The sequence below is a fragment of the Triticum aestivum genome, chromosome 1D (assembly GCF_018294505.1).
Source record: "Triticum aestivum cultivar Chinese Spring chromosome 1D, IWGSC CS RefSeq v2.1, whole genome shotgun sequence".
NCBI lineage: Eukaryota > Viridiplantae > Streptophyta > Magnoliopsida > Poales > Poaceae > Triticum > Triticum aestivum.
The window spans coordinates 268,062,087-268,088,758 of record NC_057796.1 but is presented as its reverse complement, the minus strand read 5'-3'; the positions used below and the strand labels follow the sequence as shown (position 1 = coordinate 268,088,758).

The following is a 26,672-nucleotide window of genomic DNA, read 5'->3' as shown; positions in this document are numbered from 1 at the left end:
ACGAGTAAAGAGACTTGCTGGTAACGAGATTGAACGAGGTATTGGGATACCGACGATCGAATCGCGGGCAAGTAACATACCGATAGACAAAGGGAATTGTATACAGGATTGATTGAATCCCCGACATCGTGGTTCATCCGATGAGATCATCGTGGAACATGTGGGAGCCAACATGGGTATCCAGATCCCGCTGTTGGTTATTGGCCGGAGAGGTGTCTCGGTCATGTCTGCATGGTTCCCGAACCCGTAGGGTCTACACACTTAAGGTTCGGTGACGCTAGAGTTGTTATGGGAAATAGTATGTGGTTACCGAAGGTTGTTTGGAGTCCCGGATGAGATCCCGGACATGACGAGGAGCTCCGGAATGGTCCGGAGGTGAAGATCGGTATATTGGACGAAGGGTATTGGAGTCCGGAATTATTCCGGGGGTACCAGGCTATGGCCAGCATGTCCGAAAGGGGTTTCGGAGGCCCCGGCAAGCGTTGGGGGGCCTTATGGGCCAAGGGGAAGGGGCAAACCAGCCCACTAAGGGGCTGTGCGCCCCTCCCAACCCCTCTCACGTAACCAGGAGAGGTGGGGGCACCACCCCTAGGGCAGCCGCCCCTCCCGGCTTGGGGGGCAAGTTTCCTAGGGGGTGGGGGCGCCCAAACCCATCTAGGGTTTCCCCTAGCCGCCGCCTCCTCATCTAGATCCATCTAGAGGGGCCGGCCCCCTCTCCCCTTCCCCCTATATATAGTGAGGGGGATGCGAGGGCAGCCACACCCCTTGCCTGGCGCAGCCCTCTCATCCTCCAACTCCTCCTGCTCCTCTGTAGTGCTTAGCGAAGCTCTGTCGGAGAACCACGAGCTCCATTGCCACCACGCCGTCGTGCTGCTGGAGTTCTCCCTCAACTTCTCCTCTCCCCTTACTGGATCAAGAAGGAGGAGACGTCCCCGGGCTGTACGTTTGTTGAACGCGGAGGCGCCGTCCGTTCGGCGCTAGATCGGATCTTCTGCGATTTGAATCACCGCGAGTACGACTCCATCAACCGCGTTCTTGTAACGCTTCCGCTTAGCGATCTTCAAGGGTATGAAGATGCACTCCCTCTCTCTCGTTGCTAGCATCTCCTAGATTGATCTTGGTGACACGTAGGAAAATTTTGAATTATTACTACGTTCCCCAACACTCCGGTGGTACTTTTCTTGTATAGTTCCCCTTCGTGAACTTTATAGGCCTTCGAGCATCGAACAATACGACGGGCCTCGGTCTGATCATCAGGGAGCTCGTTCCTAGTAAGGTAGGCGAGGAAAGATTCGGTCCATGGGGCGATTATAGCCATGATTTTATGGGCTGATGGTATCATTTCGGTGCCTGAACCCCCGATTATATCAGAAATGTGTTCGGAATCTGGAGGTATGGTCGGCTCTGGACCAGTGTTGCCACTCTTGTCCTGCCACACCACGGATGGCTTGAAGAGCCTCTCCACGAAGGTGTTAGGTGGGATGGGGTCGCGTTTAGCGCCCATGCGAGCAAGGATGTCCGCGACTTGATTACTCTCTCGAGCCACGTGATGAAACTTGAGCCCCTCAAACCGAGCTGATATTTTGAGTACGGTGTTGCGGTAAGCTGCCATCTTCGGATCTTTTGCGTCGAATTCTCCACTTATTTGGGATATTGCAAGGTTTGAATCCCCGCGCACCTCTAGGCGTTGTATGCCCATGGAGATGGCCATCCGGAGACCGTGCAATAGGGCCTCGTATTCGGCTGCGTTGTTGGAGTCTGTATATGGTATTCAGAGCACATAGCGGACTGTGTCTTCTGTGGGGGATGTCAAGACGACACCAACCCCAAGTCCGGCTAGCATTTTGGAGCCATCGAAGTGCATCACCCAGTTTGAATATGTGACGTACTCTTTAGGGAGTTTGGCCTCTATCAATTCGGCGACGAAGTCGGCCAACACCTAAGATTTAATAGCTCGGCGTGGCTTGTAAGTTATTTCGAATGGTAAGAGCTCGATGGCCCATTTGGCTATTCGGCCGGTGGCGTCCCAGTTGTTTATGATATCATTGAGTGGTACTTCAGAGGCCACCATGACCGAGCACTCTTGGAAGTAGTGCCACAGCTTGCGGGATGCCATAAAGACCGCATATGCTATCTTTTGATAATGCGGGTATCGGGACTTGCATGGTGTAAGGACCGTCGATACGTAATATACTGGTTTTTGGAGTGGGAATTTATGTCCCTCTTCATCTTGTTCGACGACGAGCACCGCACTCACCAGCTGGTGAGTTGCGGATATGTAGAGAAACATCGGTTCGCCGATGTTTGGTGCGGCCAGGATTGGGTTACTTGCTAACAAAGTTTTTATTTCTTCCAGTACGACTGCGGCAGCGTCCGTCCACACGAAGTGGTCGGTGCGGCGGAGCAGGCGATATAATGGCAATGCCTTTTCCCCTAGTCTGGAGATAAAACGGCTCAAAGCTGCCATGCACCCAGCTAGTTTTTGGACCTGCTTGAGGTCTGTTGGTGTTGCCAACTGTGACAGGGCTCGGATTTTGGCTGGGTTTGCTTCGATTCCTCTATTGGAGACAATGAACCCAAGCAGTTTTCCGGCTGGAACGCCGAAAACGCATTTTTCCAGATTGAGTCGTATGTCATATGCTCAGAGGTTGTCGAATGTAAGGCGTAAGTCATCCATCAATGATTCGACATGCTTAGTTTTGATGACTACGTCATCTACACATGCCTCCACAGTTTTGCCGATTTGCTTTTCCAGGCATGTTTGAATCATGTGTTGGTAGGTTGCGCTGGCATTCTTGAGCCCGAAAGGCATAGTGTTGAAGCAGAAGGGCCCATAGGGAGTGATGAATGCCGTTGCGGCTTGGTCGGATTCTTTCATCTTAATTTGATGGTATCCGGAGTATGCGTCGAGGAAACACAGAGAATCGTGTCCCGCGGTCGCGTCAATGATCTGGTCAATGCGAGGTAGTGGGAAGGGGTCCTTAGGGCAAGCCTTATTAAGGCCTTTGAAATCGATGCACAGACGCCAGGATTTATCCTTCTTCAGTACCATGACCAGGTTTGCTAGCCAGTCCGGATGTTTGATCTCTCTGATAAACCCGACCTCGAGTAGCTTGGCTAGCTCCTCCCCCATGGCCTATCGTTTGGGTTCGGAAAATCGGCGCAACGTTTGCTTGACTGGTTTGTATCCTTTCAGTATATTGAGACTATGCTTGGCCAATCTTCGTGGGATACCTGGCATATCCGAGGGGTGCCATGCAAAGATGTCCCAGTTCTCACGCAGGAATGCACGTAATGCGGCGTCAACTGTCGGATCCAGCTGTGCCCCAATGGAAGCTGTCTTCTTGGGGTCCATCGGGTGGACTTGAAATTTGACTATTTTGTCTGCTGGCTTGAAGGAAGTGGATTTGAGTCTCTTATCGAGGATTACGTCGTCCGTATCCACCGTGGAACGGAGGGTGGTTAATTCTTTGGCCTCGAGGGCCTCGGATAAAGCCTCGAGGGCCAGAGAGGCGGTTTTGTTTTTGGTGCGGAGTGCTATGTCTGGATCACTGGTGATAGTGATAACTCCATTGGGCCCAGGCATTTTGATCTTCATATACCCGTAATGGGGTACGGCTTGGAAGCGTGTGAATGCGTCTCGCCCCAGCAGGGCGTGATACCCGTTGTTGAAAGGTTCCACATGGAAGAGTAACTCTTCGGACTTATAGTTCTCCGGTGTGCCGAATACCACGTCGAGTTTGATTTTCCCCGAGCATCTTGCTTCCCGACTAGGGATAATACCTCAAAAGGTTGTATTACTTTGCTCAATGCGACTCCTGTCCATTTGCATTTTGTTGAGTGTGTCTTCGTAGATGAGGTTCAGTCCGCTGCCGCCGTCTATTAGCACTTTAGTGAGCCGAAAGCCGTCCATGATTGGGTTTAGGACCAAAGCGGCTGGTACCCGGACTGAGCGGGATCTTGGTTCGTCATCGGCGTTGAAAGTGATCGCCGTATCGTTCCAAGGATTTACTGCTGCCACTTGGCAGGCTTCGGCGAGGTCGTGGAGCGCCCTTTTGCGCCGATTGTTTGATGAAAAGGTCTCGAAGACCGTGAATACGTTGAGATCGTTGTCCTCCGAAGAGTAGTTCTCTGGGGTGTTGTTGGTGAGGATATCCTCGCCGCTCTTGGCCACTTGCCGGAGTATCCAACATGCTCGGAGGCTATGTGTTGGTTCGGTGTTTGGTGTCATGTGAATTTGACAGGGCTTGTCGAGCCATTCCTCGAGGACAGTTCTATGCCCCGTAAAGGGCTTGATTTTCTTATCCACGGGATGATGATTAGGTGCTCCGCGAGGGTGCATCCTTTTTGCCCGTCCGGGAGATGGCCTAAAGGCCTGCGGGTCCCAATGGGTTGTTTGAGTTTTCCAGGCGCTTTCCATTGCGCAGTACTTCTGTACTATGTGTGCCAAATCTGCAAAGTGCAGTACGCGGCGGCGGTTGAGGGCATTAAGGATTCCCTCATCCGTGCAATTGTTGCAAAATACCGAGATCGCGTCGTCGTCGCAGCAATCTTTGATATTGTTTTTAACAAGTAGGAATCTGGCCCAAAAGTGGTGGACTGTTTCCTGAGGCTGCTGCCGCACGTACATTAAGTTGCATATGTCCGGAGGACCGGAATTGCTTGGGAAATATTGCTTGTGGTGGGTGGGCTGGCCTAAATCCGAACCCTGACCCACCGTGAAGTCCGGATTCTGAAAAATTTCCGAGGTTACAAGCCCAGGTTTCGGAGCGTCCGGTGAGTTTTTAGGCTCAACGCCCGATTCTATGTTCGGAGGACAAGAAGTGTCCTCCCGAAGATGGGTTTCCGGCTCTCCGAGCTCGGAAATCCGAACATACTTTGTTCTCAACGTAGGAGAAGAGTCATTGTCAGCTTGTTCTCCACAATTTCCACCTGATGGGTGATCGGCGGAGATCTGATTTCTCTCTGATCGGGTTTAAGCCCAATCTGATCATAGTCGGCTGCGACCCCAGGGCGGCGATGCGATCTAGTAGTTAGTTCAAGGCCGATACATCTGCCTCAGGGCCGACGCGGACACGATTTTTGGTCCCGAACTGTGCGTCTAAGGATCGAAGGTAACAGGAGGCAGGGGACACGATGTTTACCCAGGTTCGGGTCCTCTCGGGAGGAGGCCTTCTGTCTTGCGTCTTCATGGCCCATCAGTCCGGCCCATGCCACATAGACCGGCTCCCCGAGGACCCCATAATCCAGGACTCCCTCACCCACCTGGCATATGAGGAGTCCGTTCAATTAGCTCACGGCATAAAACGATCTTGAACGTATATAAATATGATGAGAATCAATTTTGTGTAGCAAGGTGGGACAATTAAACACGTAATATCTATGGTCATTAAGACCGCGGGGTCAAAAAATCTATTTTTGTGCCCGCTGATCATGTTTACTTGCGTTCACGGACTTTGGCCCATCAACTGGAGCGCCCGGCAGAGGCCCTATTGTGCGGCCTTTGTGCTTCTCCGAAATAAAACTAATACAACCGTCTCTGATCAAGATAGTTTGGTTTGTCTAGTTGGTCATGGTAGTCAGAGTGATATTGCGAGGTGTGGGGTTTGAATCCCAGATTAATGTATATTTTTTGCTGCATTATTATTAGGTCGAAGGCCCAACTTAGCAGCCACCGGGCCACAATGTTGCGCAGCCCACATACGAAATTCTGGGTGAATAATTTATTTATTTATGTATGCATAAAAATTTAGTACCACCTTGGATAGAAGAAAATATCTGTGACATACGAAAAAATCTTAAAAATATGTTGACGGACCAAACCATGACGGACCAAACCAAGAATATCACCTCCCTTTAATAGTAGATATAGAATATAGATATAGATATAGATATACTGTTTTATTTCAAAGAAAAAACATCTACCAATATAATTAGTCCTAATTGTAATATTCGACTTCCAAACCACAAATCTTATATTTCATATTGAGGCAATATGGTTTGAAAAATCATATGCAAGCTACAAAGTAAGAGGAGTTAGAACACATCCCAACAAATCCGTAAAAAAAGAACACATCCCAACTATACCCACATGAACCACCTGAGATGGAGCATACTGGAATTAACCATGATGTGTTGTTTCTTATCCAGCTGTGACATTAAAACAATCACCGATTAGGAGTGTATTTAGGTAGCCTACGTTAGTGTAAATCACTACATGATTCTTTTTCTATCAAATCCACTCACGTGCGTGTGTTGCTTGTGGGCGTTTTTCCATCCAGTAAGATTCCATCAAGTCCTCTTGTAGGTCAGTACGTGTGCATCCAGCCAACATTAGGAATTAGTCATCAAACCCCTATATCCGGGGACGTTTTCGGCCTGAGATTTACCCACTTGGATGAAAACGGCCTCTTGGTAATCTTTCACATGGCACGTGTATTTTTTTGGTAAATGGCTGTGTACGAATGCGTGGTGTGTCCAGTTTTTCATTTCAAATTTTTTGAACGTGCGTATCGATGTATTGGTGCGCCTAGCGAATTCGGTTGCTTGTGGGCCAACATGGCCTGTTGACTTCGCCGCCCGATGCGTACGTGTGTGGGCTTCCTTTTCTATTTGGGATGCGCTTTGTTGTCGCCGCCGCATGATTGGTCGCCCGCGTGTGCGCCTCCCCACGATCCATGTACGGTTTACGATCGCGCCGCTTAATTCGTTTAGTCCAGAAACGCTGCCGCTGCATGGGGCTTCATGCATGGTCGGTTGCATGCATGAACGGCCTGCGGTGTACTTTCTGCTGATGACGCATGATGGTTGTTCGGATGTTTTCAGAAGCACCGGGTGACTCCGACACCACCGCTCCACCGTCGTACACGACTACAAAGCTCTCCTCCCCCTCCTGCCTCGCCTGGCCAGCCCTGCCCACCCCACCACCGAGCTCGGTTTCCTTGTCCGTCGTGGCCCCGTCTCGCTCTCCTGGAGCGACGGCGGCGGCGCCGCCCGGTCGTCCCGTCCCAGCGTCCTTTTCTTCTGCGGCTCTTCCCATGCCGGCCTCGGACATGGCGAGCAGGTCCTTTGCACCGGCGGCGGCTGAGCCCAGAAGGACATCTCAAGAGAGACGCAGCCTTGGAGCGGAGCAGCGTGTCGCAGGCTCATAGTGCCGTGGCTCAGAACGCGGCGATGATGGCGTGCTTGTGCTCGGTGGCGTTGAAGGTGAGGTAGCACGAAGCGGCTCCTCAAGGCCCCTCGCCGACGCCCGGACGTCGTCATCCACCGTGATCATCTCTGCCATGCTCGCCGGGAAGTGCGGGTGCCCCTACTCCTTTACCACGATGAGGCTCTCCTACAGCCAGCGTCGGCGCCTCGCGCGTCGCCTCTGCGGCACCGTGGTTGCCGCCGGAGTCTGTGGCTGACGTCCTCCTCTTCAGCCCGCCGCAAGGCTTCATGTGTAGGCTGTAGCCACCGTCGCTCCACGGCCGTCGGCGACGGGCTGCCGCTTCCCGAGGCCTCCTCCTCCCGGCTGAATTTCTCTGCAATATCCTGCTCAAGTACATTTCATTCACTAAAGTTCAGTTCTCCTGCTTTCCAAAGGTTGGAAATGTTCCTCAACAGCCTAGCCATTCTATATGTTCATCTACAGGTAGATTACTTTGTTAGGATGATCTCCACTGTGTGGGCCACTGTCACCTGCACTATATAAAGAGGTGGGGGCCGCGGCTCGCAATACGAGGTTCATCGCGACGCCGTACACCCCACCTACATTCCCTGCCGATTTAGGGTTAGTGCAGTGCTGACGGGAAGCACCGCCACCACTACTCTCTGTCATCACCGGCACCATGGCCGGCACCGGGAGCTCCTCGAGCTACAACGAGAAGGTAGAACTACTGCTAATCCCTAAGCCTATGCGATCCACTGATCTATCAATGGTATCAGACAAATGTTTGGTTTAGGATTTTCAGTAGAAAAGAACACAAAAGAAAATCTTCCCCTTCCTGAAGAACCCTAGACAGGGCAAAGAAGATCATCGGAGCAGGGCCTTGAGCCCGCCGGCAAAGAGCGCCGCTGTCATGGCTACGCCGTTCCTCTCGATCTCGATGCGCATCGGTGAGCCGAGGCATCTAGGACGAAGAACCACCCCACATGAGGCAAAGGGTGCCGCAACCAAACCGCTCGACGGCGGTGCGTTCACCGCAAGGTGGATGCGCAGCTGGCGAGGGGGGTGGCAACGGCGCCACCGCGGACCGCTCCGCCGTCGAGCTCCTCTCTCTCACACTGCCGGGTAGTGGTGGAAGAGAAAGACAGAAAAGAAAAGAACGAAAAGGCGGAGCCTCGCCGCGCCGGGAAGCCTCGCCGTCGACGGCTGGCCGGCGGCCAGAGGGAACCGCGGGCGCACAGGGGAGCAGGGAATGGCTCCGTCGCATCTCCCTGCCTCTCGAGTACATGAGGCGTGGGATAGGAGGGAGGAAAGAAAAGGAGAAGGAAAAGTGTGCCGCGGCGCGGCCCGGTGGCAGTCGTCGCCGTCGCCGGCGGCCAGGCCCGGTGGCCCGGTGACCTGGACATAGGCCGCCGCCGCTAAGCGAGACAGAGAGCGGGGGCGCGCGAGGGGAAAGCGGAATGGGGCTAGGGTTTTCGGAAGGATCGAGGCAGGCTGGTTTTGACCCACCGAAACGATCGGGTGGCCGTTGGATTTCAGTGGAGGGCCAAGATCTAAACCCTAGACCGTACGGGCCTTCTGGGCCCAGAGAGAGGAGGCGGACCAGCCCAGGGCGTGGCCAGCAGTCGCGCGCGCGCTGGGCCGTGGCCGGGCCAACCACCGGGTTTTTTATTTACTCTTAAAGTTTCATAAAAAGAGAAGTCAAAGAAATGTTTCCAAAAAAAGTTCATGATTTTTTATTCATTTTTTGCACTGCAAATAAAATAAATAAAAGTGATCTTGTGAAAGAATATAAAAGTCTCTGAAAATGAAAATAGAAAATTTTCAGAAGAAGAAATGTTCATGAATTTTACAAAGAAAATAATAAATTTCATTAATTTTTATTTTGTCAAAGAAAAGTTTCTCTAAAGAATAAAAAGTTCATGAATTTTTATTCATGTTTTTTGCTGCAAAATAAAAATAAAGTGCTCTTTTAAAAGAGAATAGAATTAAAGTAAAAGATTAAATTATTGCTTCTCTAATGCATTTTTGAACCAACCGGTTAAAATTGCTTAGAGAGTAAAAGAGTACAAAATTGTTTCTGAATAGAATATTGTAAAGTTTCCGCTGCAAAGTAAAAGTTTTATCCTCCAATTAAATTGGAACCAACGGGAAAATTTAATTGGAAGAACTGTTCTTAGCAATGTTTTTTCCCCTGTGGGTGAAATCAGACTCGGATAGTTTCCGCTATGACAAAAGAAAGATATTTGTTTTAAAGTTAAAATATGGTATTGTTATTTTCTGACCAACATTGATGATAATAGTACTATAATTCTATGAGTCTTATGTTCAAAGCTTAATTGTATCAGAGTGATCAATTTTCAAAGAACAGATAAAGATCAAGAAATGCTCTTGAACCAGAGAAATGTATATTTCTTGTTCCCGCTGCAATAAAGTTGATGATGATGGTTATTTCTTAGCAAAGTTGTTTAATAGACACACTATGAAAGAAAGTTTATACTATCATCACATTGTTTATGAGTTATATGCATTATTTCCATTTTTTCCCAATGGTGATATGGAATTAATGTAGAAGGATGATGTTTTATTCTAATTCTGCCCAACGGTGATTTAGAATAAAAGAAAGTTTTAAAAGTTTAATGTGCATATTTCTTTAACAGACTAACATGGGGTTATTTTTATGCTCCTTAGTGTTGATCTTTTGACCCAAAAGATGACCAAGAACGGTCATAACATGAGGGAGTATGTTCTCTCTAAAGAATGGCTTCAAAAGAAAAGGTTCTTGGATATTAATCCAAGAAAAGGAAAGAGATAGATCATTGCGAGTCTTGGTTGACGAATGTCTTTCATGTACTCTCTATGAAGAAGATTATTCAATCAACATGATTTGAGTTGAAACAAGCAACATGCGTGTAATTTGACCAACGTCGGATCAAGCACGTGTGTCAAAGAGCATTCGGTTTTATTTCTGAATTCGATGATTGAATATGCAGTCAAAAGAGCCAATTCTGGCATTTATGTCCCTTACAGGGAATTACCCACATTGCGGGAAAAGATGATTGTGATAAAACCCGCATGGCGGGAAAAGTCTGGGAAAATACCTGCATAGCGGGGTAAAGTTGACATAGTATTATGTCAAAAATCCTGTATGGCAGGAGAAATTTTGGCAAAAGACTTATCTTGTATGACAGGAGAAAGATATGATGACTCATGTGCTTTTAATGTGTCCCACTCTGGGAGAAAAGTATTGAGTAGCTATTATGCTTTCCTAGTATCGACCATACACCTTATGTGTATCAGTCATTAAGCACTCAATAAATCCAAAGAGAATAAAAGTTACAGACTAACCTAAAGATAAGAATGATATGCAAGTGTGACTTGAAAAGTACTAATGATAAAGAACTCTGTTGAGTTTCCAAAATGGAATGAGGAAAAAGTACTCCCATACCAGTTAAGAGATAACTTCATTTCGTATGAAGTAATCAGATAAATGAAGTAGATAATCAAAGTTTCCTCAATTCACAAGAGTTATGAATGGTTTTTCGAAATTGTGGTAGAAAAGTTCTTGCCACAGTTCGAGGGGGAGAAAGAAACATGAAATAAATTAAGAATGCTAAAACTCGCCTATACTTTAGATAATGTGATGCACATTATGCATCTAAAGTGATCCATTAACGAAGAATGTGATCGTCTGGGGGAGTACGACGGTCATAATAATACCTCTAAAGAAAATAAATAGCTATATTCCTGGATCTTTAACAGTTTCGAAAGCAGACTAAGGAATACTAAAATGGTGCTTAAAGTGCCATAAAGAAGAAAGTTTTAATAGAATAAACCCAAATAATAAAGTTTAAAGATACCCCAATTTTAGTGAAGATGGAGTAATCTAGGGGAGCATGTTGTATGACCTATACAACACCTGTTGTTAGCTCTATAAAGGAGGAACGAGTAAACATGGATCTTGTCATAAAGGTCCCTGTAAAACCTATTGCCTCTTGGAAATGATAGACTATACAATTAATTCGTCTCTTGGCAATGATAGAGCAACAACAGCCCCATATGAAAGAAGTGGCAGTACCTGAGTGATACGTCTCCAACGTATCTATAATTTTTTATTGTTCCATGCTATTATTTATTCTGTTTTGGATGTTTAATGGGCTTCATTATACACTTTTATATTATTTTTGGAACTAACCTATTAACCGGAGGCCCAGCCCAGATTGTTGTTTTTTTGCCTATTTCAGTGTTTCGAAGAAAAAGGATATCAAACGGAGTCCAAACAGAATGAAACCTTCGGGAACGTGATTTTCGGAACAAACGTGATCCAGAGAACTTGGAGTTGACGTCAAGCAACCAACGATGAAGCCACGAGACAGGGGGGCGCGCCCACCCCCCTGGGCGCGCCCTCCACCCTCGTGGGCCCCTCGTTGCTCCACCGACCTACTTCTTCCTCCTATATATACCTACGTACCCCGAAAACATCAGAGAGGGAGCAAAAACCCTATTTCCACCGCCGCAACCTTCTGTACCCGTGAGATCCCATCTTGGGGCCTTTACCGGCGCTCCGCCGGAGGGGGCATCGACCACGGAGGGCTTCTACATCAACACCATAGCCTCTCCGATGATGTGTGAGTAGTTTACCTCAGACCTTCGGGTCCATAGTTATTAGCTAGATGGCTTCTTCTCTCTCTTTGGATCTCAATACAAAGTTCTCCTTGTTTCTCTTGGAAATCTATTCGATGTAATATTCTTTTGCAATGTGTTTGTCGAGATCCGATGAATTGTGGGTTTATGATCAAGATTATCTATGAACAATATTTGAATCTCCTCTGAATTCTTTTATGTATGATTGGTTATCTTTGCAAGTCTCTTCGAATTATTAGTTTGGTTTGGCCTACTAGATTGATCTTTCTTGCAATAGGAGAAGTGCTTAGCTTTGGGTTTCAATCTTGCGGTGCTCGATCCCAGTGACAGAAGGGGAAACGACACGTATTGTATTGTTGCCATCGAGGATAAAAAGATGGGTTTTTTTTATCATATTGCATGAGTTTATCCCTCTACATCATGTCATCTTGCTTAAAGCGTTACTCCGTTCTTATGAACTTAATACTCTAGATGCATGCTGGATAGCGGTCGATGTGTGGAGTAATAGTAGTAGATGCAGGCAGGAGTTGGTCTACTTGTCACGGATGTGATGCCTATATACATGATCATACCTAGATATTCTCATAACTATGCTCAATTCAATCAATTGCTCGACAGTAATTTGTTCACCCACCGTAATACTTATGCTATCTTGAGAGAAGCCACTAGTGAAACCTATGGCCCCCGGGTCTATTTTCTATCATATAAGTTTCCGATCTACTTTATTTGCAATCTTTACTTTCAGTCTTTATCATAAAAATACCAAAAGTATTATCTTATCATCTCTATCAGATCTCACTTTTGCAAGTGGCCGTGAAAGGATTGACAACCCCTTTATCACATTGGTTGCAAGGTTCTTATTTGTTTGTGTAGGTGCGTGGGACTTGAGCGTGGTCTCCTACTCGATTGATACCTTGCTTCTCAAAACTAAGGGAAATACGTACGCTAGTTTGCTGCATCACCCTTTCCTCTTCAAGAGAAAACCAACGCAGTGCTCAAGAGGTAGCAAGAAGGATTTCTGGCACCGTTGCTGGGGAGTCTACACACAAGTCAAGACATACCAAGTACCCATCACAAACTCTTATCCCTCGCATTACATTATTTGCCATTTGCCTCTCGTTTTCCTCTCCCCCACTTCACCCTTGGCGTTTTATTCGCCCTCTTTTTCCATTTGCTTTTTTTCGCTTGCTTCTTGTTTGCTTGTGTGTTGGATTGCTTGCTTGTCACGATGGCTCAAGATAATACTAGATTGTGTGACTTCTCCAATACCAACAACAATGATTTTCTTAGCACTCCGATTGCTCCTCTTACCGATGCTGAATCTTGTGAAATTAATGCTGGTTTGCTGAATCTTGTCATGAAAGATCAATTCGCCGGCCTTCCTAGTGAAGATGCCGCTACCCATCTAAATAGCTTTGTTGATTTGTGTGATATGCAAAAGAAGAAAGATGTGGACAATGATATTGTAAAGTTGAAACTATTCCCGTTTTCGCTTAGAGATCGTGCTAAAACTTGGTTTTCGTCTTCGCCTAAAAATAGTATTGATTCATGGAATAAATGCAAAGATGCTTTTATCTCTAAGTATTTTCCTCCCGCTAAGATCATCTCTCTTAGAAACGATATTATGAATTTTAAGCAACTTGATCATGAACATGTTGCACAAGCTTGGGAGAGGATGAAATTAATGATACTTAATTTCCCTACTCATGGTTTGAATTTGTGGATGATTACACAAATTTTTTATGCCGGATTGAATTTTGTTTCTAGAAATCTTTTAGATTCGGCCGTGGCGGGCACTTTTTATGGGAATCACTTTAGGAGAAGCTACTAAACTCCTAGATAATATTATGGTTAATTATTCTCAATGGCACACTGAAAGATCTACTAGTAAGAAAGTGCATGCGATAGAAGAAATTAATGTTTTGAGTGGAAAGATGGATGAACTTATGAAATTGTTTGCTAATAAGAGTGTTTATCTTGATCCTAATGATATGCCTTTGTCTACTTTGATTGAGAATAATAATGAATCTATGAATGTGAATTTTGTTGGTAGGAATAATTTTGGTGACAACGCGTATAGAGGAAATTTTAATCCTAGGCCGTTCCCTAGTAATTCCTCTAATAATTATGGTAATTGCTACAACAATTTCTTATGGAAATTTTAATAAGATGCCCTCTGATTTTGAGACTAGTGTTAAGGAGTTTATGAATTCACAAAAGAATTTCAATACTTTGCTTGAAGAAAAATTGCTTAAGGTTGATGAATTGGCTAGGAACGTGGATATAATTTCTCTTGATGTTGATTCTTTGAAACTTATATCTATCCCACCTAAACATGATATCAATGAGTCTCTCAAAGCCATGAGAATTTCCATTGATGAGTGCAAAGAAAGAACCGCTAGGATGCGTGCTAAGAAAGATTGCTTTGTGAAGGCGTGTTCTTCTAGTTTTTATGAGAATAAAGATGAAGATCTAAAAGTTATTGATGTGTCTCCTATGAAATCTTTGTTTTGCAATATGAATCTTGATAATGATGGGACTGGAGATGAGTCAACTTTAGTTAAAAGGTGTCCCAAGAATTCGGAGTTTTTAGATCTTGATGCAAAAATTTGTAAAAGTGGGATTGAAGAGGTTAAAACTTTCGATAGCAATGAACCCACTATTTTGGATTTCAAGGAATTTAATTATGATAATTGCTCTTTGATAGATTGTATTTCCTTGTCGCAATCCGTGCTAAATTCTCCTCATGCTTATAGTCAAAATAAAGCCTTTACTAAACATATCGTTGATGCTTTGATGCAATCTTACGAAGAAAAACTTGAGTTGGAAGTTTCTATCCCTTGAAAACTTTATGATGAGTGGGAACCTACAATTAAAATTAAAATTAAAGATCATGAATGCTATGCTTTGTGTGATTTGGGTGTTAGTGTTTCCACGATTCTAGAAACTTTGTGTGATTTGCTAGGTTTCCGTGAATTTGATGATTGCTCTTTAAACTTGCACCTTGCGGATTCCACTATCAAGAAACCTATGGGAAGAATTAATGATGTTATTATTGTTTCAAATAGGAACTATGTGCCCTTAGATTTTATTGTTCTTGATATAGATTGCAATCCTTCATGTCCTATTATTCTTGGTAGACCTTTCCTTAGAACGATTGGTGCAATTATTGATATGAAGGAAGGGAATATTAGATTCCAATTTCCGTTAAGGAAAGGCATGGAAAACTTCCCTATAAAGAATATTAAATTACCTTATGAATCTATTATGAGAGCCACTTATGGATTGCCTACCAAAGATGGCAATACCTAGATCTATCCTTGCTTTTATGCCTAGTTAGGGGCGTTAAACGATAGCGCTTGTTGGGAGGCAACCCAATTTTATTTTAGTTTCTTACTTTTTGGTTCTGTTTAGTAATAAATCTTTGATCTAGCCTCTGGTTAGATGTCTTTTTATGTTTCAATTAGTGTTTGTGCCATGTAGAACCTTTACGATAACCTACGGTGTTAGTTAATTTGATCTTGCTGAAAAACAGAAACTTTTGCGCGCACGTGATTATTTTTCATAAATCACAGAAACGTGATTTTCAATTGATTCTTTTTGCAGAATAATAATAAACGAATTATCTAGGACTTCCTAATTTATCAGAATTTTTTAGGTTCCATAAGTTTGCGTTAGATACAGATTACTACGGACTGTTCTGTTTTTGACAGATTCTGTTTTTCGTGTGTTGTTTGCTTATTTTGATGAATCTACGGCTAGTAAAAGAGTTTATAAACCATAGAAAAGTTGGTATACAGTAGGTTTAACACCAATATAAACAAAGAATGAGTTCATTACAGTACCTTGAAGTGCTGTTTTGTTTTCTTTCGCTAACGGAGCTCATGAGATTTTCTGTCGAGTTTTGTGTTGTGAAGTTTTCAAGTTTTGGGTAAAGATTTGATGGATTATGGAACAAGGATTGGCAAGAGCCTAAGCTTGGGGATGCCCAAGGCACCCCAAGGTAAAATTCAAGGACAACCAAAAGCCTAAGCTTGGGGATGCCCCGGAAGGCATCCCCTCCTTCGTCTTCGTCTATCAGTAACTTTACTTGGAGCTATATTTTATTTACCACATGATATGTGTTTTGCTTGGAGCGTCTTGTATGATTTGAGTCTTTGCTTTTTAGTTTACCACAATCATCCTTGCTGTACACACCTTTTGAGAGAGACACACATGATTCGGAAATTGTTAGAATACTCTATGTGCTTCACTTATATCTTTTGAGCTATATAGTTTTTGCTCTAGTGCTTCACTTATATCTTTTAAAGCACGGTGGTGGTTTTATTTTATAGAAATTATTGTTCTCTCATGCTTCACTTATATTATTTCGAGAGTCCTACAAAACAACATGGTAATTTGCTTAAATTGTGAAATTAATCCTAATATGATAGGCATCCAAAGTTAGTAAAAACTTTCTTATAAGTGCGTTGAATACTAAGAGAAGCTTGATGCTTGATGATTGTTTTGAGATATGGAGGTGATGATATTAAAGTTGTGCTAGTTGAGTAGTTGTGAATTTGAGAAATACTTGTGTTGAAGTTTGCAAGTCCCGTAGCATGCACGTATGGTAACCGTTGTGTGACAAATTTGAAACATGAAGTGTTCTTTGAGTGTCATCCTTTGTGTGGAGGTCGGGGGCGCGCGATGGTTAACTCCTACCAACCTCCCCCCTAGGAGCAGGCGCGTAGTGCTTGGTTTTTGATTACTTGTAGATTTTTGCAATAAGTATGTGAGTTATTTATGACTAATGTTGAGTCCATGGATTATACGCACTCTCACCTTTCCATCGTTGCTAGCCTCTGCGGTACCGTGCATTGCCCTTTCTCACCTTGAGAGTTGGTGCAAACTTCGCCGGTGCATCCAAACCCCGTGATATGATACGCTCTATCACACATAAACCTCCTTATATCTTTCTCAAAACAGCCACCATACCTACCTATTATGGCATTTCCATAGCCATTCCAAGATATATTGCCATGCAACTTTCCACCGTTCCGTTTATCATGACATGCTTCATCATTGTCATATTCCCTTGCATGATCATGTAGTTGACATCGTATTTGTGGCAAAGCCACCATGCATATTATTTCATACATGTCACTCTTAATTCATTGCCCATCCTGGTACACCGCCGGAGGCATTCATATAGAGTCATACTTTGTTCTAGTATCGAGTTGTAATCATTGAGTTGTAAATAAATAGAAGTGTGGTGATCATCATTCATAGAGCATTGTCCCCAAAAAAAAGAAAATAAAAAGGGGCAATGTTACTATCCTTTTTTTCATACTTGTGCTTCAAAGTAGCACCATGATCTTTATGATAGAGAGTCTCTTGTTTTGTCACTTTCATATACTAATGGGAATTTTTCATTATAGAACTTGGCTTGTATATTCCAACAATGGGCTTCCTCAAATGCCCTAGGTCTTCGTGAGCAAGCAAGTAGGATGCACACCCACTTAGTTTCTTTTGTTGAGCTTTCATACATTTATAGCTCTAGTGCATCCGTTGCATGGCAATCCCTACTCCTTGCATTGACATCAATTGATGGGAATCTCCATAGCCCGTTGATTAGCCACGTCAATGTTAGACTTTCTCCTTTTTTGTCTTCTCCACATAACCTCCATCATTATATTCTATTCCACCCATAGTGCTATGTCCATGGCTCACGCTCATGTATTGCGTGAAAGTTGAAAAAGTTTGAGAATACTAAAGTATGAAACAATTGCTTGGCTGAAACCGAGGTTGTGCATGATCTGGATAATTTGTGTGACGAAGATGGAAACATAGCCAAACTATATGATTTTGAAGGGATGAACTTTCTTCGGCCATGTTATTTTGAGAAGACATAATTGCTTAGTTAGTATGCTTGAAGTATTATTACTTTTATGTCAATATTAAACTTTTATCTTGAATCTTTCGGATCTGAATATTCATGCCAGAATTAAGAGAATTACATTGAAAATTATGCTAAGTAGCATTCCACATCAAAAATTCTGTTTTTATCATTTACCTACTCGAGGACAAGCATGAATTAAGCTTGGGGATGCTTGATACGTCTCCAACGTATCTATAATTTTTGATTGTTCCATGCTATTATATATTCTGTTTTGGATGTTTAATGGGCTTCATCATACACTTTTATATTATTTTTGGGACTAACCTATTAACCGGAGGCCCAGCCCAGATTGCTATTTTTTTGCCTATTTCAGTGTTTCGAAGAAAAAGGATATCAAACGGAGTCCAAACGGAATGAAACCTTCAGGAACATGATTTTCGGAACAAACGTGATCCAGAGAACTTGGAGTTGACGTCAAGCAACCAACGATGAAGCCACGAGGCAGGGGGCGCGCCCACCCCCTGGGCGCGCCCTCCACCCTCGTGGACCCCTCGTTGCTCCACCAACCTACTTCTTCCTCCTATATATACCTACGTACCCCGAAAACATCAGAGAGGGAGCAAAAACCCTATTTCCACCGCCGCAACCTTCTGTACCCGTGAGATCCCATCTTGGGGCCTTTTCCGTCGCTCCGCCGGAGGGGGCGTTGACCACGGGGGGCTTCTACATCAACACCATAGCCTCTCTGATGATGTGTGAGTAGTTTACCTTAGACCTTCGGGTCCATAGTTATTAGCTAGATGGCTTCTTCTCTCTCTTTGGATCTCAATACAAAGTTCTCCTTGTTTCTCTTGGAGATCTATTCGATGTAATCTTCTTTTGCGGTGTGTTTGTCGAGATCTGATGAATTGTGGGTTTATGATCAAGATTATCTATGAACAATATTTGAATCTCCTCTGAATTCTTTTATGTATGATTGGTTATCTTTGCAAGTCTCTTCGAATTATCAGTTTGGTTTGGCCTACTAGATTGATCTTTCTTGCAATAGGAGAAGTGCTTAGCTTTGGGTTCAATCTTGCGGTGCTCGATCCCAATGACAGTAGGGGAAACGACACGTATTGTATTGTTGCCATCGAGGATAAAAAGATGGGGTTTATATCATATTGCATGAGTTTATCCCTCTACATCATGTCATCTTGCTTAAAGCGTTACTCCATTCTGATGAACTTAATACTCTAGATGCATGCTGGATAGCGGTCGATGTGTGGAGTAATAGTAGTAGATGCAGACAGGAGTCGGTCTACTTGTCACGGACGTGATGCCTATATACATGATCATACCTAGATATTCTCATAACTGTGCTCAATTCTATCAATTGCTCGACACTAATTTGTTCACCCACCGTAATACTTATGCTATCTTGAGAGAAGCCACTAGTGAAACCTATGGCCCCCTAGTCTATTTTCTATCATATAAGTTTTCGATCTACTTTATTTGCAATCTTTACTTTCAGTCTTTATCATAAAAATACCAAAAATATTATCTTATCATCTCTATCAGATCTCACTTTTGCAAGTGGCCGTGAAGGGATTGACAACCCCTTTATCGCGTTGGTTGCAAGGTTCTTATTTGTTTGTGTAGGTGCGTGGGACTTGAGCGTGGTCTCCTACTGGATTGATACCTTGGTTCTCAAAACTGAGGGAAATACTTACGCTACTTTGCTGCATCACCCTTTCCTCTTCAAGGGAAAACCAACGCAGTGCTCAAGAGGTAGCACTGAGACACAGATGGTCTCAAGGAATGAGAAAATCATATACTTCTGATTACTATAAAGTCTAAGTTAGTGAAATTCAAATGGAGGTTGATCCCACCTCATTTAAAGCGCTCAATGGAGGTCTACAAGGCCAATGTGACTCCAAAGGAAATATGCAAAGGTGTAAAGCGTGACTTAATCGAAAGATTTTGTGCAAAGAGAATGAATAGATTACAATGAGTGTTACTGGCACATCATGGTCGACATCATGATCTGAGTTACATCAGATGAAAGTAAAGAACACAAGGGATACTGCTTCAAGAAGTTTTTTATGGACTAGAGCAAGTCTCTAGACAGTGGCATTTAAAGTTAAAAGAATCAGATGTTATTTTGGGTTAAAGAAAATGAGAGGACAATTTTATTCATGCAAAGTTGTAGAATATTAAATTCATTCTAATCCTGTGCATGTGAATGATGTCCTACTTGCTAGTGGTCATGTCAATCTACTGCAGGAGGAGAAAAGAAGTTCTTGTCCTCAAAGTTCAAAAGAATGTTCTCGGTAGAGTGTCTCTCGTTATAATTATCGAGATTCACCAAGAAAAGAATAAAAGGGTATTAGGAATGTCGCATGGACATGCTAAGAAAGGTCTTTAAAGTATGCATGCGAGAAAACCTACGCCTGTTCTTATAGTCAAGGGTAATGGAACCGGAAACTATGGTGTTCCAAAAGTTGATGATAAAAGATTGAAAATGGATATGGTACCATATGCTTGAGCTGTTGGAAGTTTAATGAATGCAAAAGTATGATTTTACCCTAACATAGTTCACGTATCTGGGTTGTTTTGGCAATGTCCAGTCCGTATATAGACCACTGGAATGGAGTCAAAGATACCGGCCTCATGCTGAAAGAAATAAGTTCTCTCAAAATATTATGAGTACAAAGACAGGACTTGTGAAATGTATAGCGAAATCCACAATTGTCGCTAACTTTCACACTTGGAGTTTTGGTGTGGAAAAGCTCCAAAGAATGAAACAATTATCATCAATGTGATGCAAAAACATGTTATAGCTTGATATGAGGCTGATGGACAGGCAAAATGGTGAAGAAGACGTATACCCGGAGTTGATAATGGTTGACAACAGCGATAACCATTTTAAGTTTTTCGCTCCTATGACAACCAGTCAAGTGTTGATGCCAAACACACTGACACAGAGTTATGCGTTGTAAAGGAGAAAGTCCGAAATTATGTAGAAATGCTTGAAGCATAAAAGCAACAGACAAGTGTTTGTAGATCTGCTTATTAAAGGCTTACCACCCAGTGTGTTCGGAGAACACACAGTCGACATGGGTTTTATGCTATAGTCTAAGATTTCCGGACAATAAAGGGCCCAAGGTTAAAGAATTTGTTTCAAAATAGGAAGGTACATTGTGGCTGTCTGATTCTATCAACAATTGAGCTGTGACGATGAAACATGTTCTATGTATTGATCTGTTATGAAACAAGTAAAGTAAAATTACAAGGTCAAAAGTAAAAGTTGAGATCAAGGGGGAGAATGTTAGGATGATCTCCATCGTGCGGGCCCAACGGCCCATCGGGCCCTTAGATCCGTGCCCTGATCGGGGGCGCTCAACCCACTATGGTTGACGAGCCCCTATCACCTGCACTATATAAAGAGGTGGGGGCCGCGGCTCGCAATACGAGGTTCATCGCGATGCCGTACACCCCACCTACATCCACTACTTGAATTAGCTTCTTTGCCGTCTGCCAACTCTTTGTCGTCCGCTTGCTGGCGGCAAAGAAGGTCTTTGCCGTCAGCCACAGGAAAACGGACGGCAAAGATGTGGCTGATGGCAAACAAGGTCTTTGGCATCAACCAGTTCTTTGCCGTCCGCTGGCTGACGACAAAGAATCTTTGCCGTCCGCTAGCAGACGGCAAAGAGGTGGGTGGGTCTAGTTATTGTTTAACCAACTCAAGCCCACTGGCCCCACCTCTTTGCCGTCCGCAAGCGGAAGGCAAATAATCGTTGTCGACCGTTGGCTGACGGCAAAGAGGCGGGTACGTTAACGGCCGTCCCGCCCCGTCCTCTGTCTCTTCTCTCCACTCTCTCATTCCCTCCCCACCCACACCCGCGCCGCCACCGCCGACCCCGTCTGCCGTAGCCAGCCGCCCCGCACCCCTCCCCTGCGCCCCTCCGACCTCCACCGCACCCCCGCCGCCCCTACCACGTTGCCCCCCCCCCCCGCCCCTCCCCTCTGTCACCATCCCCCACCCACACCGGCCCGCGCCGCCGCCGCCGACCCCGTCCGGCGTAGCCAGCCGCCCCGCACCCCTCCCCAACCTCCACCGCGGCCCCGCCGCCTCTTCCACGTTGGCAAGCCGCGCCGCGGCCGTCCCCGCCCCGTTGCCGGCCCCGCCGCGGCCGTCAGGCCTCCCCCTCCACCGGGTCGCCGCCTCCTCCAGCGGCCGCCGTAGCCGTCTGGCCTCCCCCTCCACCAGGTGAGCTCCTCCCTCTTTTTTTGTTTAATTAGTTTCTTTTTGTTTCTTTTAGTTTAGTTTCTGTTTTAGTTATAGTTTTAGTTTAGTTTATTTTAGATTAGTTTTAGTTTTAGTTTAGTTTAGTTTATTTTAGTTTAGTTTATTTTAGATTAGTTTTAGTTTTAGTTTATTTTAGTTTAGTTTATTTTAGATTAGTTTTAGTTTTAGTTTAGAAGAAGAAGTAGAAGGAGGGAGAAGAAGAAAGAAGAAAAGAAGAAGAAGAGGAAAAAGGAGAAGAAGAAGAAGAAGAAGAAGAAGAAGAAGAAGAAGAAGAAGAAGAAGAAGAAGAAGAGGAGGAGGAGAAGAAAGAAGAAGAAGAAGAAGAAGAAGAAGAAGAAGAAGAAGAAAGAGGAGAGGAGGAGAAGAAGAAGAAGAAGAAGAAGGAGAAAGAGGAGAGGAGGAGAAGAAGAAGAAGAAGAAGAAGAAGAAGAAGAAGAAGAAGAAGAAGAAGAAGAAGAGAAGAAAAGGAAAAAAGAGACCCCGACCCAACCCCCGACACCCGACACCCCGGCACGACACCCCGACCCCGACCCCCGACATCCTGACACCACACCCCGACCCCGACCCCTGACCAACCGACACCCTGACACCACACCCCGACCCACACCCCGACCCCGACCCCGACACCTTGACACCCCGACCCCGACACGACACCCCGGCACGACACCCCGATCCGACACCCTGAAACCACACGCCGACCCCGACCCCGACCACCGACACCCTGACACCCCGACCACCGACACCCTGACACCACACCCACCCTTACCCCCGACCCCCGACACCCTGACACCACACCCCGACCCACACCCCGACCCACACCCCGACCCCAACCCTGACACCCCGACCCCAACACGACACCCCGACCCCGACACCCCGACACCCTGACACCACACCCCGACCCCGACCCCGACCACCGACACCCCGACACCTGACACCCCGACCACAGACACCCTGACACCACACCCCGACCCACACCCCGACCCTGACACCCCGACCCCGACACGACACCCCGGCACGACACCCCGACCCCGACACCCCGACACCACACCCCGACCCCATATATATTTGTGTTGATCGGGTGTATTTTTATTATGTTCATGATTATGATACACTTAAATTATATACATATTATTATGTTCATGTCAGGTATCCAAAATTTTTATGTTGTACTAATTTCGTTTACTTTTTGTCATTGCAGGTGTTGACAGGATGGTGGGCAAGGGTCCAGAGCTCCCCGATCCTCCTGCGAGCGCTACTGGGAGGGGTGGTTCCATTATTCCAGCCCAGCCCCTCCGGAGAGCGCCGCTAGACAGTATGCAGACAACTGCGGCGGGCGCTTCTTCTTCGGCTGGGAGAGGTTGGGGGAGGACGAAGAAGGCCGGTAGAGGTGGACGTGGCAGTGGGAGAGGTAGGAAGGCTGCTACGCCTTCCTCGCCGCCACCCTCAGCTGATTCACCCGAGCACAGGACTGCTCCGTCTGACGTGGACCCGTCTCGGACTCCGGTCCATGAGCCTCCGGTCGCCGATCCTTCACCCCAGCAGACTTGGGTCGCTGATCCTTCGCCCCACCTGACTCGGGTAACCGATCCTTGCCCCACGTGAGTCCGGTCCCAGAGTCTTCGTCCCAGAAGACTCCGGTCATGGGGTCTTCGTCCCAGCAGACTCCGATCCCAGAGGCTTCTTCCCACGAGACTCCGGAGGCTAGTGGCCATAGTGATGGTAACGAGGACACCTTTTCTGATGATAGCTACAGCGATGGCGAGCTGGTTGAGAAGGGCAAGAAGGTTTACAAGCGTGGCTGTACATAGCTCCCGCCCGTGCCGGCGACCCCCGACCAGAGGTGGTTGATTGCGCCTAAAGGGTTGAAGTAAGTGCATTTAATATTTCTTAACCTTTTGCCTTCATGTTCCTTTAAATTAATATCTAATGCGTTGGCCTTGTCATACTGCAGGGGCTGGGTATACCCCCGTGGTGTCCGCAGGCCCAACCAGGTCCTTGGTGTGATTTGCCGGCAGCACTTCCCTGGGTGGGTCACGTTGCCCGGTGAGGGTCAGGTTCCACAGCTAGCACTGAGCTGGGAGCTGTACTCGGTTGCCCCGGCCCCGCTGGGGGAGATGGTCGGCGGTGTCTTGTGCGAGACGGTGGCCGACATGGTGTTCCGTCGGTTTTGGGTAATTTCTCCTTTAAAGAATTAAAAGTCAACACTACCTAGTGATTACCTAGTGATTGTACTAATCAGTGTTGTCTTGTTTGATTGCAGACCTTCTACAGGGTTTCAGAGGGAGAGCAGGAGGCCGCGTCTATGGTTGTCGAAACCGAGTGCAAGCGCTTACTTCAGAACTTACGGCACGAGGCTCGGGTGCAGGCCGTTCGAGACTACTACGCCTCGAAGGGTATTAGGAGGGCCAAGGGGAAGTGTCGCGACAAGTTTCTTAGTAAGGAGAAGTACATGCAGGTAATTACCTATTCTTAAGGCCTTGAACTAAGTTTTCTTGATTTGATTCGTAGGCGTAGCGCTGACATTTCTCTTGACTAACTTAGGTGCCCCCGAGATGGTGTGTGGATAAGATGGACTGTTGGGAGGCGTTGGTGGATGCGTGGTGCTCTCCCGAATGGCGGGTCGAAGACCAGAGGGCCAAGGATAAGCGCGACCAAATGGAAGGTGTGCCACACCATCAAGGGAGCTTCAACCTGTTTGAGTACGGGGATAACTGGGTATGTGGTTTGCTACATGATTCATGCAATTTCATTCTTCATGCTAGCATTTATCCCTTCCAAAATGACTTAATATGCTTAGTTAGTTAAAAAAATGGCATAACGACCTTGGATAGTTCATTTATTACATATTTAGCTCCAAAATGACATAATAACCTTAGATAGCTCTATAAAATGACTTTATATGCTTTAGTTAGTTAAAAATGGCATAACTACCTTCGATAGCTCAACAACGACCTAAACTAATCTTAGCTAGTTCATTCATGACATAATTAGCTCTAAAATGACATAATAACCTTGGATAGCTCTATAATGACATAATTAGCATACTTTGATCAAAAATGGCATAATAATCTTGGTTACCTCGAAAATGACCTAAACTTAGCTTATTTTCCTCGAAAATGACATAATAACCTTTCTTAGCTCCAAAATGACGTATTTACATAGCAATATCATTCTTCATGCTAGCTTGAGCCCTTAACTAATATTTTGTTCCTCTCTCTCAGACGCACCACCACAAGAAGCCTGTGCCAAGTCTGTTCGACCTCTATGGCATGGCCCATATGGCCCCGTACAAGAAGGCCAAGCCATTCACGGAGTCTGACCTAGATGATCCAGAGAGCTTCACCAACAAGTCCTCCCACCACAAGCTTGTGAAGTACAGAGACAAGGGGAAGGCGAGGAAAGGGGATGACTTTAACCCGAGCCAGGATCCTTTTGATACAGAGCTAGTGATGATATTTGGTGGCAGGAGGTCCCACGGCTCTCAAGCCATTGGTGATGGACTGATACGTTGTCCTAAGACTCTCCCGCAGATCAAGAAGTGCCTTAGTAGCTCTGATCCTGAGAAGCGCATTTCTTCTTCTTCTTCTTCTTCTTCTTCTTCTTCTTCTCCTTCTTCTCCTTCTCCTTCTTCTCCTTCTCCTTCTTCTCCTTCTCCTTCTCCTCCTTCTTCTTCTGCTTCTCCTTCTCCTTCTCCTTCTCCTTCTCCTTCTCCTTCTCCTTCTCCTTCTTCTCCTTCTCCTTCTCCTTCTCCTTCTCCTTCTCCTTCTCCTTCTCCTTCTCTTCTTCTTCTTCTTCTTCTTCTTCTTCTTCTTCTTCTCCTTCTTCTTCTCCTTCTTCTTCTCCTTCTTCTTCTCCTTCTTCTTCTCCTTCTTCCTTCTCCTTCTCCTTCTCCTTCTTCTCCTTCTTCTCCTCCTTCTCCTCCTCCTTCTCCTCCTTCTTCTCCTCCTTCTTCTCCTTCTCCTTCTCCTTCTCCTTCTCCTTCTCCTTCTCCTGCTCCTTCTCCTGCTCCTTCTCCTTCTCCTTCTCCTTCTCCTTCTTCTTCTTCTTCTTCTTCTTCTTCTTCTTCTTCTTCTTCTTCTTTTGAGCTTACCTACCTAATTATGCCATTTTGACCTAACAAGCATGTATGGATGGAACTCTGCTTCTTATTATGTATGTATGTTGTCATGGATGGAGCTATGTGTTGGATACATCATATGTCTGCTGTGCATGTGAAAAAAAAATATATATATATATATATATATGTATATCTGTGTGTGAATTCCTGTGAAATTAAATGGATTCAGATAAAAACAGGGGATATGTAGCCTCTTTGCCGTCTGCTAGCGGATGGCAAAGAGGACACGTGGCGGCTACCTGTAAAACCTGGGAACACTGGCTGCCTATTTGGTCACTTTGCCGTCTGCCAGCAGACGGCAAAGATTCAAATCACTTTGCCGTCCGCTGGCAGACGGCATAGCTGGCCACGTGGCAGCTGCCCCGTGCTGCCTAGCTGAGCTCTTTGCCGTCTGTTAGCGGACGGCAAAGTGATTTGACTCTTTGCCGTCTGCTGGCGGACGGCAAAGAGCGCCGTTAACCCCCTAACGGCTGTCACGCCACCGCACTGCCGTCCGCTGTCTATGCCGTCTGCTGGCCTCGGATGGCGGACGGCACAATCCTTTGCCGTCCGTTTCCAGGAAGCGGACGGCAAAGAAGGCCTTCGCTAGCACGTG

At 45.6% G+C, this 26,672-nt stretch overlaps 1 long non-coding RNA gene across 1 annotated transcript; it reads left to right on the top strand.

Annotated features, from left to right (window-relative positions):
- Positions 1-6,834: 6,834 nt before the first annotated feature.
- Positions 6,835-11,214, top strand: LOC123168289 (uncharacterized). The gene is made up of 3 exons (XR_006484277.1): positions 6,835-7,541; positions 7,634-7,868; positions 9,839-11,214. It is a non-coding gene; the product is annotated as an uncharacterized lncRNA (long non-coding RNA).
- Positions 11,215-26,672: the final 15,458 nt, after the last annotated feature.